General features: G+C 38.9%; 1 non-coding gene across 1 annotated transcript; it reads right to left on the bottom strand.

Annotated features, from left to right (window-relative positions):
- Nucleotides 1-239: 239 nt before the first annotated feature.
- Nucleotides 240-312, bottom strand: TRNAG-CCC (transfer RNA glycine (anticodon CCC)). Its single transcript has one exon. It is a non-coding gene; the product is annotated as a tRNA-Gly (tRNA).
- Between the last annotated feature and the right edge of the window lie 16,100 nt (nt 313-16,412).

Here is a 16,412-nt window from a genome sequence, read left to right as displayed (position 1 = left end):
ACAACAGACCCTTTTTTTTGCTATTCTGAGAGTCAGTGGTAACTCAGTTTAGAGAAGTGCTGGTTTTAAGGAACTGAAATACACGCCATTCATTCAGTTTACTGTATTTTTTATAAAATATTTATTTATTTATTTGGCTGTGCTGGGTCTTCGTTGTGGCATGCGGAATCTTCACTGCGGCATGTGGGATCTTCAGTTGCAACATGTGGGATCTTTTAGTTGCAGCGTGCGGGGTCTAGTTCCCTGACCAGGGTTCGAACCTGGGCCCCCTGCATTGGGAGTGCAGAGTCTTAACCACTGGACCACCAGGGAAGTCCCAGTTTATTGCATATTAATCACTTACTTGGAAGTTTAACCTTTCCGATCATTTTCTTCATCTAAAATGACTGAGAATATTTGTGTGCTGATGCCAGAAATATTTTTCATCAGCTATCTTAATCAGCAGGTATTAAGTAAGCACAAAGTATTGACTGCACAGATTTTTTTTTTTTTAATACTAGGAGATGGGTGAGGATTACAAGAGCCTCAATTTTGGCTTTACAGTCAGGTTTAGGAGACTGGTTTATCTATGTATCTAGTACTTTCAAACAGCATTGTTCTCCTAATCATCAGTGACTAAGATATGCTGTAGAAACGGGGTCTGTTGTTTTCCCATCAGATTCCCCAGGGAGCATCTCCCACAGGCACAGACTACCATGCATCCCTGAGTGATGGAGAGCCCACCTGATGCCCATGGGAAGAATGTGGCAGAGGGGGCTAGCTGTACCCCCAAATTCATGCTTCTCTTTCTATAGTATGTAGTTGTCCCTGCTAAGTAGCTATACAGCTGAGGTGAAATTTCCCAGCCCTTTTTTTTTTTTAACATCTTTATTGGAGTATAATTGCCTTACAATGGTGTGTTAGTTTCTGCTTTATAACAAAGTGAATCAGTTATACATATACATATGTTCCCATATCTCCTCCCTCTTACGTCTCCCTCCCTCCCACCCTCCCTATCCCACCTCTCTAGGTGGTCACAGAGCACCAAGCTGATCTCCCTATGCTATGTGGCTGCTTCCCACTAGCTATCTTTTTTTACGTTTGGTAGGGTATATATGACCATGCCTCTCTCTCACTTTGTCCCAGCTTACCCTTTCCCCTCCCCGTACCTCAAGTCCATTCTCTAGTAGGTCTGTGTCTTTATTCCCATCTTACCCCTAGGTTCTTCATGACCATTTTTTTCTTTTTTTTTTTTTAGATTCCATATATATGTGTCAGCATACGGTTTTTGTTTTTCTCTTTCTGACTTCACTCTGTATGACAGACTCTGGGCCCATCCACCTCACTACAAATAACTCAATTTCGTTTCTGTTTATGTCCCAGCCCTTTTTGCACCTAAGCATGGCCATGGAGCTATTTCTCACTAATAGAATGTGAATGGGGATGATGTGTGACACTTCCTGGCCTTAACGTTTGAAAAGCGGGGATGCTTCCTCCATGTTCCTTCTTTCCTGCTCTACTGACTGGATGCAGATGACTCCACCTGGGCACGGTGGAGCCACAGGATGGAACAATTGTGAGGAGCAGCGCTACCTGTCAGCTGGGAACATCTACCTTTTATTCATACCTGAACAAGAAATAAATTTTTATTGTGTTTAAGATTTTGTACTTCTGTACGTCTATTTGGTATACCTACTAGCGTTACCCTATTATAGGAAATAGATTCCCTTGGGTAGACCTCTGATCTTGCTACCCTATATTTATTGAGTCTTTGAAATCCTTTGTCATTTTGAACTTACAGTGGAAAGAGAAGACTAGTCTACATCTTCTGTGCTTGTCAGATCTACAGATGTATGATTAAAAAATTGGCACTTCCCAGATTTATAAATCATCTTCCTAAATTCTCCTGAAATTTTAGCCTGTTGAGAGACAGTGTGACCTAGTGGTTAAGTGTGTAGAAGTGTGTAGGCTGTGGAGCCAACACGCCTGGGTGTAAATACTGCCTCTGTTGCTTACTATCTCTGTGAACTTGGGTAAATTGCTTAACCTTTCTGTGTCTCTGTCTCTTCATCTGCAAAGGAGGGATAACAACACTGCCTACCTCAAAGGGTTGTTATGAGGATTAAATGAGTTAGTATAGCTTAGTGCTTATGGTGGTTTCTGGCTTGAAGTAAGCACACAATAAATGTCATTTGTTATGATTATTGAGGGTCCTTGTTGTGGTTTAGCCTAGGATTTCTAAGGACCTTTGCATTTATATTTGGTTATTTCACCTTAGTGTCCGGAGAATCCAGGAAGCTTATATATGAAGCGTGATGCCATTGTTAATGGCATAGAGGCAAATCTAATATTAAATAAAATGAACTACAAACACTAGCTACTTTGTGGATTAGAAGATCTAAAAACATGATGATGATGATAGTTTATGTTTTATAGTGCATTGTAAGTGTTAGGCATTGTTTTAACTTTGCATATATTAGCTTATGTAATTATCACAATGACCTTTTGAGTAGGTATTATCATTTTCCCTATTTTATAGGTAGGGAAATTGAGGCAGAGTGAGGTTAAATTATTCATCTCAGGTCACATAACTAGTAAGTGGCAGAGTTATTGCTTCAAATCCAGGCAGTCTGACTGCAGAGGCCATGCATGGGAAACTCCTATTCACCTTTAATGCCTGGTCAAGGGGCCCCTCTTCTGTGAAGGTTTCTGTGAGGTCTTTCCTGACCTGTTCAAGAGGTTGTTCACTGCTTTCTATGGCAGTCACCACTCTATCTTGGACTGACTGGATTGCAATTGGAGCTGTGCCGTATTGTAGTTATATGTTCATGTTTCTGTGAGATCCTTGTGCGCATAGACTAGACTAGTGCTTCTCAAACTTCAGTGTGCCTGTGAATCATCTGGGGAATCTTGTTAAAATGCAGTTTCTGATTCAGTAGGTGTGATGGTTAATTTTAGGTGTCACCTTGACTGGGTGTGCAGATGTATGGTCAAACACTATTTCTGAGTGTGTCTATGAGGGTGTTTTTGTATGAGATTAATATTTAAATTGGTAGACTGAGTAAAGCAGATTGCCCTCCCCAATGTGGATGGGCCTCATCCAATCCGCTGAAGCCCAGAATAGAACAAAAAGGTTGACTCTTCCCCAAGTAAGAGAGAATTCCTCCTGCCTGATTGCCTTTGAAATTGGACATTGGCATCTTCCTGCCTTTGGACTCAGATTGAAACATCAGCTCTTCCTGGGTCTCAAGCCTGCCATCCTTGGACTGGAACTACACCATTGGCTCTCCTGTGTCTCCAGCTTGCCAACTCACTCTATAGATCTTGGGACTTGTCAGCCTCCATAACTGTGAGCCAATTCCTTATAATAAGTCTCTTTGTGGGCATGTGTGTGTCTATATATATTTATCAATCTCCTATTAGTTCTGTTTCTCTGGAGAACTCTGACTAATACGGTGGATCTGGGTGGGGTCTGAGATTCTGCTTTTCTAACAAGTTTCCAGGAGACACCGATGCTCCCAGTCAGTGGACCATATTTTGAGAAGCAAAGACAAGACTGTCTCATTCACCTTTTTACCCTTGGTCTCTCATACAGAGGGCACCTAGTGAATTTCTTTTTCTTTTCTTTTTTTTTTAATAGATGTGTATTGGAGTATAATTGCTTCACAATACCGTGTTAATTTCTGTTGCACAACAAAGCGAATCAGCCATATGTATACACATGTCCCCATATCCCCTCCCTCTTGAGCCTCCCTCCCACCCTCCCTATCCCACCCCTCTAGGTCATCGCAAAGCACCGAACCCATCTCCCTGTGCTATGCTTCTGCTTTCCACCAGCCAACTATTTTACATATGGTAGTGTATATATGTGGATGCTACTCACACTTTGCCCTCCCACCCCGTGTCATCAAGTCCATTCTCTATGTCTACCTCTTTATTCCTGCCCTGCAACTAAGTTCATCAGTACCATTTTTTTTTCAGATTCCATATATATGTGTTAGCATGTGGTATTTGTTTTTCTCTTTCTGACTTACTTCACTCTGTATGACAGACTCTAGGTCCATCCACCTCAGTACAAATAACTCAATTTCGTTTCTTTTTATGGCTGAGTAATATTCCTTTGTATATATGTACCACATCTTTATCCATTCATCTGTCGATGAACATTTAGGTTGGTTCCACGTCCTGGCTATTGTAAATAGTGCTGCAGTGAACATTGTGGTGCATGTCTCTTTTTGAATTATGGTTTTGTCAGGGTATATGCCCAGTAGTGGGATTGCTGGGTCATATGGTAGTTCTATTTTTCGTTTTTTAAGGAACTTCCATACTGTTTTCTGTAGTGGTTTTATCAATTTACATTCCCACCAACAGTGTAGGAGGGTTCCCTTTTCACCACAGCCTTTCTAGCTTTTACCGTTTTCTAAATTTTTTGATGATGGCCATTCTGATCATTGTGAGGTGATACCTCATTGTAGTTTTGATTTGCATTTCTCTAATAATTAGTAATGTTGAGCATCTTTTCATGTGCTTCTTGGCCATCTGTATGTCTTCCTTGGTGAAATGTCTATTTAGGTCTTCCACCCATTTTTTAACTGGATTGTTTGTTTTTTGATATTGAGTTCCATGAGCTGTTTGTATATTTTAGAGATTAGTCCTTTGTCTGTTGTTCCATTTGCAAATATTTTCTCCCATTCTGAGGGTTGTCTTTTTATCTTGTTTATGGTTTCCTTTGTTGTGCAAAAGCTTTTAAGTTTAATTAAGTCCCATTTGTTTATTTTTGTTTTTATTTCTGTTACTCTAGGAGGTGGGTCAAAAAAGATCTTGCTGTGGTTTATGTCAAAGAGTGTTTTTCCTATGTTTTCCTCTAAAAGTTTTATAGTGTCAGGTCTTACATTTAAGTCTTTAATCCATTTGGAGTTTATTCTTGTGTATGGTGTGAGGGAGTATCCTAATTTCATCCTTTTACATGTAGCTGTCCAGTTTTCCCAGCAGCACTTATTGAAGAGACTAGACTGTATTATCTCCGTTGTATGTTCTTGCCACCTTTGTTGTAAATTAGGTGCCCATATGTGCGTGGGTTTATCTCTGGGCATTCTATCCTGTACCATTGATCTATATTTCTGTTTTTGTACCAGTACCATACTGTCTTGATTATTGTAGCTTTGTGGTATAGTTTGAAATCGCAGAGCCTGATTCCTCCAACTCCGTTTTTCTTTCTCAAGATTGCTTTAGCTATTTGGGGTCTTTTGTGTTTCCATATGAATTGTAAGATTTTTTTGTTCTAATTCTGTGAAGAATGCCATTGGTAGTTTGATAGGGATTGCACTGAATCTGTAGATTGCTTTGGTAGTATAGTCATTTTCACAATATTGATTCTTCAATCCAAGAACATGGTATATTTCTCCATCTGTTTATGTCATCTTTGATTTTTTTCATCAGTGTTTTATAGTTCCCTGAGTATAAGTCTTTCTCCTCCTTAGGCAGGTTTATTCCTAGGTATTTTGTTCTTTTTTTTGCAATGGTAAATGGGAGTGTTTCCTTAATTTCTCTTTCTGATTTTTTGTAGTTGGTATATAGGAATGCCAGAGATTTCTGTGCATTAATTTTGTATCCTGCAACCTTACCAAATTCATTGATTTGTTCTAGTAGTTTTCTGGTGACATCTTTAGGATTTTCTATGTATAGTATCATGTCATAGGCAAATAGCGACAGTTTTACTTCCTCTTCTCCAATTTGTATTCCTTTTATTTCTTTTTCTTCTCTGATTGCTGTGGCTAAAACTTCCAAAATTGTGTTGAATGATAGTGGTGAGGGTGGACAACTTTGTCTTGTTCCTGATCTTAGAGGAAATGGTTTCAGTTTTTCACCATTGAGAATGATGTTGGCTGTGGGTTTGTCATATATGGCCTTTATTATGTAGAGGAAAGTTCCCTCTATGCCTACATTCTGGACGGTTTTTATCATAAATTGGTGTTGAATTTTGTTGAAACCTTTTTCTGCATCTATTGAGATGATCGTATGGTTTTTCTCCTTCAATTTGTTAATATGGTTTATCACATTGATTGATTTGCTTATATTGAAGAATCCTTGCATTCCTGGGATAAACCCCACTTGATCATTGTGTATGATCCTTTTAATGTGCTGTTGGATTCTGTTTGCTAGTATTTTGTTGAGGATTTTTGCATCTATGTTCATCAGTGATATTGGTCTGTAATTTTCTTTTTTTGTAGTATATTTGTCTGGTTTTGGTATCAGGGTGATGGTGGCCTCATAGAATGAGTTTGGGAATGTTCCTTCTGCAATTGTTTGGAAGAGTTTGAGAAGGATAGGTGTTAGCTCTTCTCTAAATGTTTGATAGAATTCACTGTGAAGCCATCTGGTCCTGGACTTTTGTTTGTTGGAAGATTTTAATTATGGTTTCAATTTCATTACTTGTGATAGGTCTTTTATATTTTCTAATTCTTCCTGGTTCAGTCTTGGAAAATTGTACCTTTCCAAGAATTTGTCCATTTCTTTGTGGTTGTCCATTTTATTGGCATATAGTTGTTTGTAGTATTTTCTTATAATCCTTTGTATTTCTGCACTGTCAGTTGTGATTTCTCCTTTTTCATTTCTTATTTTATTGATTTGCTTCCTCTCCCTTTTTTTCTTGATGAGTCTGGTTACGGGTTTATCAATTTTGTTTATCTTCTCAAAGAACCAGCTTTTAGTTTTATTGATCTTTGCTATTGTTTTCTTTGTTTCTATTTCATTTATTTCTGCTCTAATCTTTATGATTTCTTTCCTTCTACTGACTTTGAGTTTTCTTTGGTCTTTCTCTAGTTGTTTTAATGGTAGGGTTAGATTGTTTATTTGAGATTTTTCTTGTTTCTTGAGGTGAGATTGAATTGCTATAAACTTCCCTCTTAGAACTGCTTTTGTTGCATTCCCTAGGTTTTGGGTCATTGTGTTTTCATTGTCATTTGTTTCTATGTATTTTTAAAATTTTTTCTTTGATTTCTTCCGTGATTTCTTGGTTATTTAGTAGCTCACTGTTTAGCCTCCATGCATTTGTGTTTTTTTTGTTTTTGTTTTTGCGGTACGCGAGCCTCTCACTGCTGTGGCCTCTCCCGTTGCGGAACACAGGTTCCGGACGCGCAGGCTCAGCGGCCATAGCCCACGGGCCCAGCCGCTCCATGGTACGTGGGATCCTCCCGGACCGGGGCACAAACCCGCATCCCCTGCATCAGCAGGCGGACTCTCAACCACTGCGCCACCAGGGAAGCCTGAATTTCTGTTTTTTATAGTTTTTTCCTGTAATTGATTTCCAATCTCATGGTGTTGTGGTCAGAAAAGATACTTGATATGATTTCAATTTTCATAAATTTTCTGAGGCTTGATTGGTGACCCAAGATGTGATCTGTCCAGGAGAATGTTCCATGTGCACTTGAGAAGAAAGTGCATTCTGCCACTTTTGGGTGGAATGTTTTATAAATATCAATTATATCTATCTGGTCTATTGTGTCATTTAAAGCTTGTGTTTCCTTATTTATTTTCTGTTTGGATGATCTGTTTGGTGTAAGTGGGGTGTTGAAGTCCCCTACTATTATTGTGTTACTGTCAATTTGTCCTTTCATGGTTGTTAGCATTTGCCTTATGTATTGAGGTGCTCCTATGTTCGGTGCATAAATATTTATAATTGTTATATCTTTTTCTTGGATTCTTCTTCTTGGATCCTTTGATCATTATGTAGTGTCCCTCCTTATCTCTTGTAACAGTCTTTATTTTAAAGACTATTTTATGTGATATGAGTATTGTTACTCCAGCTTTCTTTTGATTTCCATTTGCATGGAATACCTTTTTCCATCCCTTTGCTTTCAGTCATATATATTGGTCTTGTTTTTGTATCCATTTAGCCAGTCTGTTTCTTTTGGTTGGGTCATTTAATCCATTTACATTCAAGGTTATTATCGATATGTATGTTCCTGTTACCATTTTCTTAATTGTTTTGGGTTTGTTTTTGTGGGTCTTTTTCTTCTCTTGTGTTTCCCACCTAGAGAAGTTTCTTTTACATTTGTTGTAAAGCTGGTTTGGTGGTGCTGAATTCTCTTAGCTTTTGCTTATCTGTAAAGCTTTTGACTTCTCCATTGAATCTGAATGAGTTGCTTGCTGGGTAGAGTAATCCTGGTTGTAGGTTTTTGTCTTTCATCACTTTAAGTATATCCTGCCACTCCCTTCTGGCCTGCAGAGTTTCCACTGAAAAATCCACTGATAACATTATGGGGATTCATTTGTATGTTAGTTTTTGTTTTTCCCTTGCTGCTTTTAATATTTTTTCTTTGAATTTAATTTTTGGTAGTTTGATTAATATGTGTCTTGGTGTGTTTTTCCTAGGGTTTATCCTGTATGGGACTCTCTGTGCTTCCTGGACTTGGGTGACTATTTCCTTTCCCATGTTAGGGAAGTTTTCCACTATAGTCTCTTCAAATATTTTCTCAGACCCTTTCTTTTTCTGGGATCCCTATAATTCAAATGTTGGTGCATTTAGTGTTGTCCCAAGGGTCTCTGAGATTGTTTTCAATTCTTTTCATTCTTTTTTCTTTATTCTGCTCCTCGGCAGTTATTTCCATCATTTTGTCTTCCAGCTCATTTATTCGTTCTTCTGCCTCCGTTATTCTGTTATTGATTCCTTCTAGTGTATTTTTCATTTCACTTATTGAGTTGTTCATCTCTGTTTGTTTGTTCTTTAGTTCTTCTAGACCCTTGTTAAACATTTCTTGTATTTTCTCAATCTGTGCTTCCATTCTATTTCTGAGATTCTAGATCATCTTTACTATCATTACTCTGAATTCTTTTTCAGGTAGATGGCTTATTTCCTCTTCACTTTTTTGGTCTTGTAGGTTTTTACCTTCATCTGTGATATAATATTTTGCTGTCTCATTTTGTTTTGTTTTGTTTTATGAGTGGGATTGTGTTCCTGTTTTACTGGTTGTTTGGCCTGAGGCTTCCAACACTGGAGTTTGTAGGCTATTGGGTAGAGGTGGGTCTTGGTGCTGAGATGAGGAACTCTGTGAGACCTCACTCAGATAAATATTCCCTGGGGTCTGAGGTTCTCTGTTAGGCTAGTGGTTTGGACCTGGAGCTCCCACTGCAGGAGCTTCTGCCCGACCCCAGGCTTGTGAGTCAACATCCCCACAAGCTGCGTGGGGTGGCAAAAAAAAAAGAACAATAAAAAAGTAAAAAATAAAATTAGACTAGGAAACTAGCAGATATGTTAGAAAGAATATAAAAATAAAAATATATATGAATCAACAACTGGAAGGTACATCAGTACCACAATAGTAAGAAAGAGGAGGAGGGAAAAAGAAAATAAAAGAGGGGGAAGGCCTTCACTGTGGAGAGTGGGGCCTAAGCAAGGGCAGAGTTTGGGCAGTGGGTGGGGCCAATGCTCCGGACCCACAGGGCTGGAAAAGGCCCTGGGGGCTGTGGGAGGTGGGGCTTAGGCACAAGGAACAGAAGGGGCCCAGGCGTGACCCCCACCCCGGTCTCAGAGGGTGGGGGACCTCACCTGGGAGCCTAGCAGGCTTCCTGGGCTCGAGTGGGTGGGGCAAACATCCTCCTCTCCTCTCCTCTCCTGCTTCTCCGGTCCGGGGTCTGGGAGGGCCCCTCCCGCCTGCCTCTCCTGATCTCCCTGGCCTCAGGGGCGCTGATCTTGTCTGGCCTCCACTTCTCCTCCCCGCTCAGTACCCCTGCATCCTACCGGTTCACTCTGGGGTTCCTCCCGTCTCCTTGGGGATCAGAGTTGCCCACCAGCAGCTGGCTCCCCAGCTTAGTCGTGGGGAGATGCTAACTCTGTGTCTTCCCACACCGCTGTCTTGCCAGTGAATTTCTTTTGAATGTATTGGACGAAGTTTTCTTACCAGGTGAAAGATTCTGTAAATGAAAAGTCAAGGCAATAATGATAAGATGAAGTGATTTTGAAAACGATGACTTCAACTTTAATATAGGCCAAATTTGACTTAAATAAAGAGGAGAAAAGAGAAGGGAAAATCAGGAAAACAGCAGATTGTAAGGGCTAAACATCTAGGAAATGGAAAGTAAGATTAATGAGACTGATTGGAACTGACTGACTCTATCAGCATAGAGCACAGAGAAGATGAAATTAGTTTTAGCACTTGTGGTTTTAATAGCATGGATTTGAAACTATGCACTGCCTGTGTATCTTAATGTTATAGAAAATTTAGTGCCTTGCGTTCATGCATTGAAAGTCATTTTAATCATTTGTAAGTATGATAATGTATCCATGAAGTTTGAGCCCGATAACCTTCAGTTAGTTTCATGGGTCATTATTTTCTGATGTGGAGATGGTGTGGCTCATTGGCCGTGTTTCCTCTTGGAACTTTGTTCCTGAAGTTTGGTTATGCTATAATCAGCTCAACAAATGCAGGGCTTAATTTCTGTATAGTAAGTGTTGACAACATGTTTCATCGTTGCCTTCACTTGTTTTCTCCTAGTAAGTAAGGTTTATTTACCAGATTTACAGACCTGTGACTCTAAGATTGAAATTTCCCCAGAAAGCACATAAAGGATAAAAGTGCGAAAACAACAACAACAAGTGAAGACAGTAGGGGTAAGACACACACACAGACATACATATACAATTTAAGATGCTTTGACTGTAAGATGTATCATTAAGGTATGTACTGCTAAAATTGAAAAAAAATGCTGCACTATAATAATTATATTATGTTATAATAATGTCACATTATTAGATTATAAGATACATTCCAATTTCAGAGATGTTAACATGTGAAAAGATGTGCATTTTAGAATTTTTGAAATACATTGTGTGTTTTCGTGTACATATACATATCAGTGGATACATAAATAAATTAATATATATATATTTATAGATACCCACTTAGATGTATAGGCAATATTAAAAGCTATATGTCTCTATATGTTGAAGACCAGACTCTGTCTAGAAGGCTACAGATACTCTATGCAGAATGTGCAGAAAAATGTGTTTCCTCTGATTCTCTAGAGCTAGAATAGGAGACCACTAGTGATATTTTTAGCTTATTTTAAATGTTGGGAATGATTGAAACAGAGTCCCACTGTAATGTTCCTAGGGCTTAAACTATTTTAGGCTTCAAAAGTAAATATTCATTTTGACCTATGAGATTGAGGATCTCTAGTTAACAAAGAAAATTATAACTCAAATAAAAGCTATTTGGTTATTCATATGAAATACATGCTCTGTGATGTCTTTATGCTATCTTGTTTTTTCCAGACATTTTAGTACAAATCTGCCACTTTATAAAATCATATTTGATCCAAGGTGTCACTGACATTGACCCTGTTAATGAAACCAAATTGCCAAGGCTTTCACTGCCTGACCTTGGTTAAAATTGCAGGGCAAGTTCAGAATTGCTTCACACATACAGAGCTCCCCGAAGTTCAGTAATGATCTTTAGGATATGTGGACTTTGTGACAAGTAGCAATGGACTTTATGTGAGAAACAATTAAAATAGCATCAATACCTACTAATATCTTGCACCAAGGGATGAGAATTGTGAAAAAGCTATGAACCCTAGGAGCATGATGGATATCATAGGCAAACCACAGTTGTCATGGAAAAGGTAATGATCATTATTTTTCACAGATAAAACTTTCACACTGCCAATAAAACCTTTCAAATGGTGGACATGTGTCCCCCAGGAAACATGTTTAGGCATTGTTAGAATCTGTTTTCTTTCTTTTCTCTCCCTAAAGTCCCTTTAAGAGATTATTTAATGTTGAGCCTTGTTTTATTTCATGTTGCTTTCTGTTGATATCTTGTATTTGAATTAAGACTAGCTTATTTACTGCTAAAGCAGGAGATAGAAGAGGAACCTTAAGGGGCTACCAAGGTAGTAAGACTATAGAGGTCAGTAACAATAAAACCTCATTTTTAAGGAGAGAAGGACCATGGGAATTTTGTAAAATATTATTATGCAAAGTAAAGGGTATTTTTGGTCTTGGAAAAGGAATCCACACTATTTGAATAACTATAGGATATGCAATGTATTTGTAATTAACAGGAATTGAGAGTTTCCTGTGAGCCAGGCACTGGCAACAGTCTTGTAAGGCAGATACTCTTACTAGACTGGTTTTACAGATGCAGACATCGAAGCACAGAAGCATTAGATAACTTACCTAAATGTGTCAGTTAAGGTTCTGGCAAGAAACACAGTCAAGTTGGGTAATTATAGGAGAGTTTAGTAAAAGGATCATTTACAAAGTATTGGCAGGGTTTAGGGAAACCAACACAAAGTTAGCAACATCGGGGGTCATTTCTGCTCCTAGGATTGAGGGGATGGGGGAAGGAACAGCTCCTGGATCCAAAGCTGTATAGAGAGGACTACCTGATAGGATCTGTGGATTTTGGGAGAGATTTTGCAGGAAGGGAGCTGGGGCAATAAATACCCAACCTTGCTCTCCTTCTGCCCTTGGATATCCTGCTGGTGCCTTCCATTGACTGAATCCCACTGGAGCCAGAGGGCAAAAGACCCTATTGATGCAGTCAGTCCCTATGGCTCAGCCTCCTGGAACACAGAGTAGGGTGGAGTGTCGTCTAATTCCAGGACCGGTGCTTTTAACCACTGCCTCGTGGCAGACGCCTTCGGTTCACCTTCAGAATGAATCTAGGATTAAAAAAATTCCATAGAAATGTCTTAGCCACCCCAAACATCATAAATTTGTTCTTTATTTTTCACTTAAAATTTTATTGAGCTTCTATTCTAGTATTACAAAGAACACTTTGTCCTTCTTTCCCTGGGTTGCATGAAGCTCAGGTTTATCTTTGGCTCTCAATGACTGTGTGTTTTGTTATTTCTTCATCCCTTTGTGCAGTATTCTTTTATTTTCGGAAGCTCATTCCTAATAATTATTTTAGTTGAGAAGAAATAAGTTCTTATCTTAAAGTGCTCTATAAGCCAGATAGATTTGGGAGTATTTTGCAGTGTCAAGGAAGTGTTTGTGGGCTTCCCTGGTGGCGCAGTGGTTGAGAGTCCGCCTGCTGATGCAGGGGACACGGGTTCGTGCCCCGGTCCGGGAAGACCCCACATGCCGGGGAGTGGCTGGGCCCGTGAGCCATGGCCGCTGAGCCTGCGCGTCCGGAGCCTGCGCTCCGCAACGGGAGAGGCCACAGCATTGAGAGGCCCGCGTACCGCAAAAAAAAAAAAAAAAAGAGAAAGTGTTTGTTTCTAAAAAAGACAAGAAATTGCCTTTAATGTATGTGTCAAAAAGCTAAATTGTCTGGAAAAAATAATCCAGATAAATGATTATCCATTTTTGTATTTTAGTTATTTCCATAGATACCTGATTCATAAGGATTATTTAGACAGTTGTGTTTTCCAAAGTCTACTTGAATTTTATTTGGCAATAGTATAATAAACTTCTAATTTCTATTCAAATACTTAATGTTTTTCTTCAAAAAATTAATACAGATTGGTTTAATAAATTCAGCTTTCCATTTTTATATTCCCTTGCTACAAGATTCATTCTGGAAATATATTAGAGCTAATTCGTTACAATGATCTGATTTTTATATTTTTATTGTTGAAAAAAGTGTAATGAAGATCTTATATGTTTTATATGTTGATTACTTACAAGATCTTGATTTTTATTTTTTTATTGTTGAAAAAAGTGTAATGACGATTTTACATGTTAAAAAGGGGTGGTATTATGATGGTGTTTTGACCAGAGCAAGCTATTCTTTGTAGGAAGTGGGGAGCCCCTGGTTACCCAGCAGTCTACATCTGGTCTTGGGGTGTATGGTAGTCACAGAACTTAACATGGCTTCTGGTGGCCCTGGTAGACTGCCAGTTTAAGTCCTGCTTAATATTAGTAATAACTAATATTTTTATACAGCTTTAAAGCTTACAAGGTACTTTTACATGCATACAGTATTTGATCTAATCTTCAACCTTGTGAGGAAGTTAAGTTTTTATCATTAAAATACAAACAAGGAAACTCACTGTTCAGTTTTACAGCTAGTAGATGTTAAAGCCAGAATCCTAACAAGTTTTCTGACTCCTAAGTTTGGATCTCTTTCTGATTGTCTAACACTGACTCATGAAGTATCACCAACCCACCCAACTGATCAGACAGACCTGAGTTTATAGCTTACCACAGTGAAGAATACCATCTCAACAGAGCCTTGGCCGTGTCTCCTTCAACCTTGCCATGGCTGGGATTTTATTGAGAATTGGAGCTGTGGTTTAAGGTGGGTCTTTCACTGAGGGCACTTGATTACGATTGAGTAAGGATGGCAGTATAATAGTTTAGGACTGGTGAAAACAGCAAGGTGAGGGGCTCCAAGAGTGTTGATACTTACTGAAGAAGTGATGATCTTTTGGGAGATTCTTGTGATGAACAATCAAGGTACTTGTAGCCTCAGCAAATGTCCTCTGGGATAGTAAAGTAATGCTAATGAGGACAGTGGACTAGACAAGTCATGTTAAGTGTAGACAGCTGTGTGTGAAAGTAGGTAATTCCAAGACATTTCCTTGGTGTCCAAGTTGTACATTGGAGGTACAGTTATTCCCACTTATCTGTGGGAGATACGGTCCAGAAGCTGTGGTGAAAGCCTGAAACCATGAGTAGTACCGAAACCTGTATTATACTATGTTTTTTCTTATAGATGCATACCTATGATAAAGTTTAATTTATAAATTAGGTATAGTCAGAGATTAACAACAATAACTAATGATAAAATAGAATGATTATAACAGTATACTGTAGTAAAAGTTGTGTTAATGAGGTCTCTCTCAAAATACCTTTTCCATCTTAACTAACCACTTATCATGCACTGTGGTCTTAACTTTTACCCTTTGAGGTGCGATAGCAAAACTAGCATGAATTTCTTTTTTTTCACAATTTCACAGATAGAAGATTTGTTCTGACTGTAGATCTTAGCATACGATTTTTTTCTTTCCTTATTAAGTTGAGAACTTTCACCTTTTCACTTAAAGGAAGTACTTTATGGCTTTTCTTTGGCACATCCAAATTGCCAGCATCAATACTCTTGCACGTCGGGGCCACTACTAAGTAAAGTAAGGGTTGGTTGGACACAGGTACTGTGATACTGTGACAGTTTATCTGATAACCCAGATGGCTACTAAGTGATTAAAGTGCAGGATATGCTGGACCAAGGGAGAAGTCATGTCTCAGGCAGGACGTGTGAGATTTCATCATGCTACTTAGAACTGCATGCAATTTAAAACTTAGAATTGTTTATTTCTGGAATTTTCCATGTAATATTTTCAGACTGTGGAAGACCTTGGGTAACTGAAACTGCAGATAAGGGGGGGGACTACTGTAGGTGGTTTAGGGTTCCTGTGTCCCCCTTGTGGCCATTCTTCAGCCTGAACTGAAAGATAGGTCAATTATATCTGGGAGTGTGATCAATCTAGGTCTTCACCAGTGTTTGAGGTATCACATTTGCATATCAAGTATCTGGAGGTGGTTGTTTCTACCTCTGTAAGTATCAAGTTTTCCCACTCTTTTTGCTCAATGATCGCTTGTTAGGTCATGGGGCAGAGGCTGCAAAGCAGCATTTAAGACCCTGGAGATCACACATCTGAACACTGTGACACAAATACCAAAAGAAGGCTTGTGGTCAGAGTTTGTAGTCTGCTTCTCAATCAGAAGTCCAGAGTGCCCAGATTAATCCAAAAGATTAGGTCCCATACCAAATGTGAAGAGCCCACAGCACCAGATATGGGGTTATTATCTCCATTACCAAATTTCCTTTGCTTCCTGGATCTTTTTTAGTGCTATTAAAGATCCAAGAGAAGTCTGTAAGGATGTAAGTACAAACTTCTTCCCTTGTAACAGCACATGTCCCCCTCAAAAGGCCAATATTATATCTCAGGCAGTCCTGTTCTGAACCACTGTCTGTCCAATTTGTTCTCTACTCTTCGTCTCATTGTCTAACTTACCTGCGAGTCTCTGAACCATGGCATCTAGGAGTCTTCTTACTTTCCTGGACTCTTGTGAATCACGATGTGAAGAGGTTTGAGAAAAGGAGAAGGCAATCAAGAATTTCCCTGAAAAGTTATGATTTTAGTTCTCATATTGGGGTTCAGTTTTTCTCCTTTTTCTTAGAGTACGAAGTTGATGGGTTAGAATGGACCCTGGATGACATCAGGGACAATCCTGAAAGCAAGCATTAGTTTACTAAAGTAAGAAGTTCCTGTTCAGTTCCTGGGTAGTTGTCAGTAGCTTATCTTCCACGAGTACAGGACCAGTCATTAGGGGCTACACAATTATCTACTTTTGGCCAAAATACTCCTATAGAGTTATGAAATAATATTGTAACATTTTGGTGCCACTCAGGTAGAATTTAGCATCACACAATGAAAATTTGTTATATTGAGATCATTAGGTAGGTGTGAAGCAAAAAAAA

The sequence above is a fragment of the Aethalodelphis obliquidens genome, unplaced genomic scaffold, assembly GCF_003676395.1.
Source record: "Aethalodelphis obliquidens isolate GAN/ISIS:26980383/991018 unplaced genomic scaffold, ASM367639v1 scaffold59, whole genome shotgun sequence".
Lineage (NCBI taxonomy): Eukaryota > Metazoa > Chordata > Mammalia > Artiodactyla > Delphinidae > Aethalodelphis > Aethalodelphis obliquidens.
The sequence above is the reverse complement of the archived record's forward strand: the minus strand, read 5'-3'. Positions and strand labels throughout refer to the sequence as shown.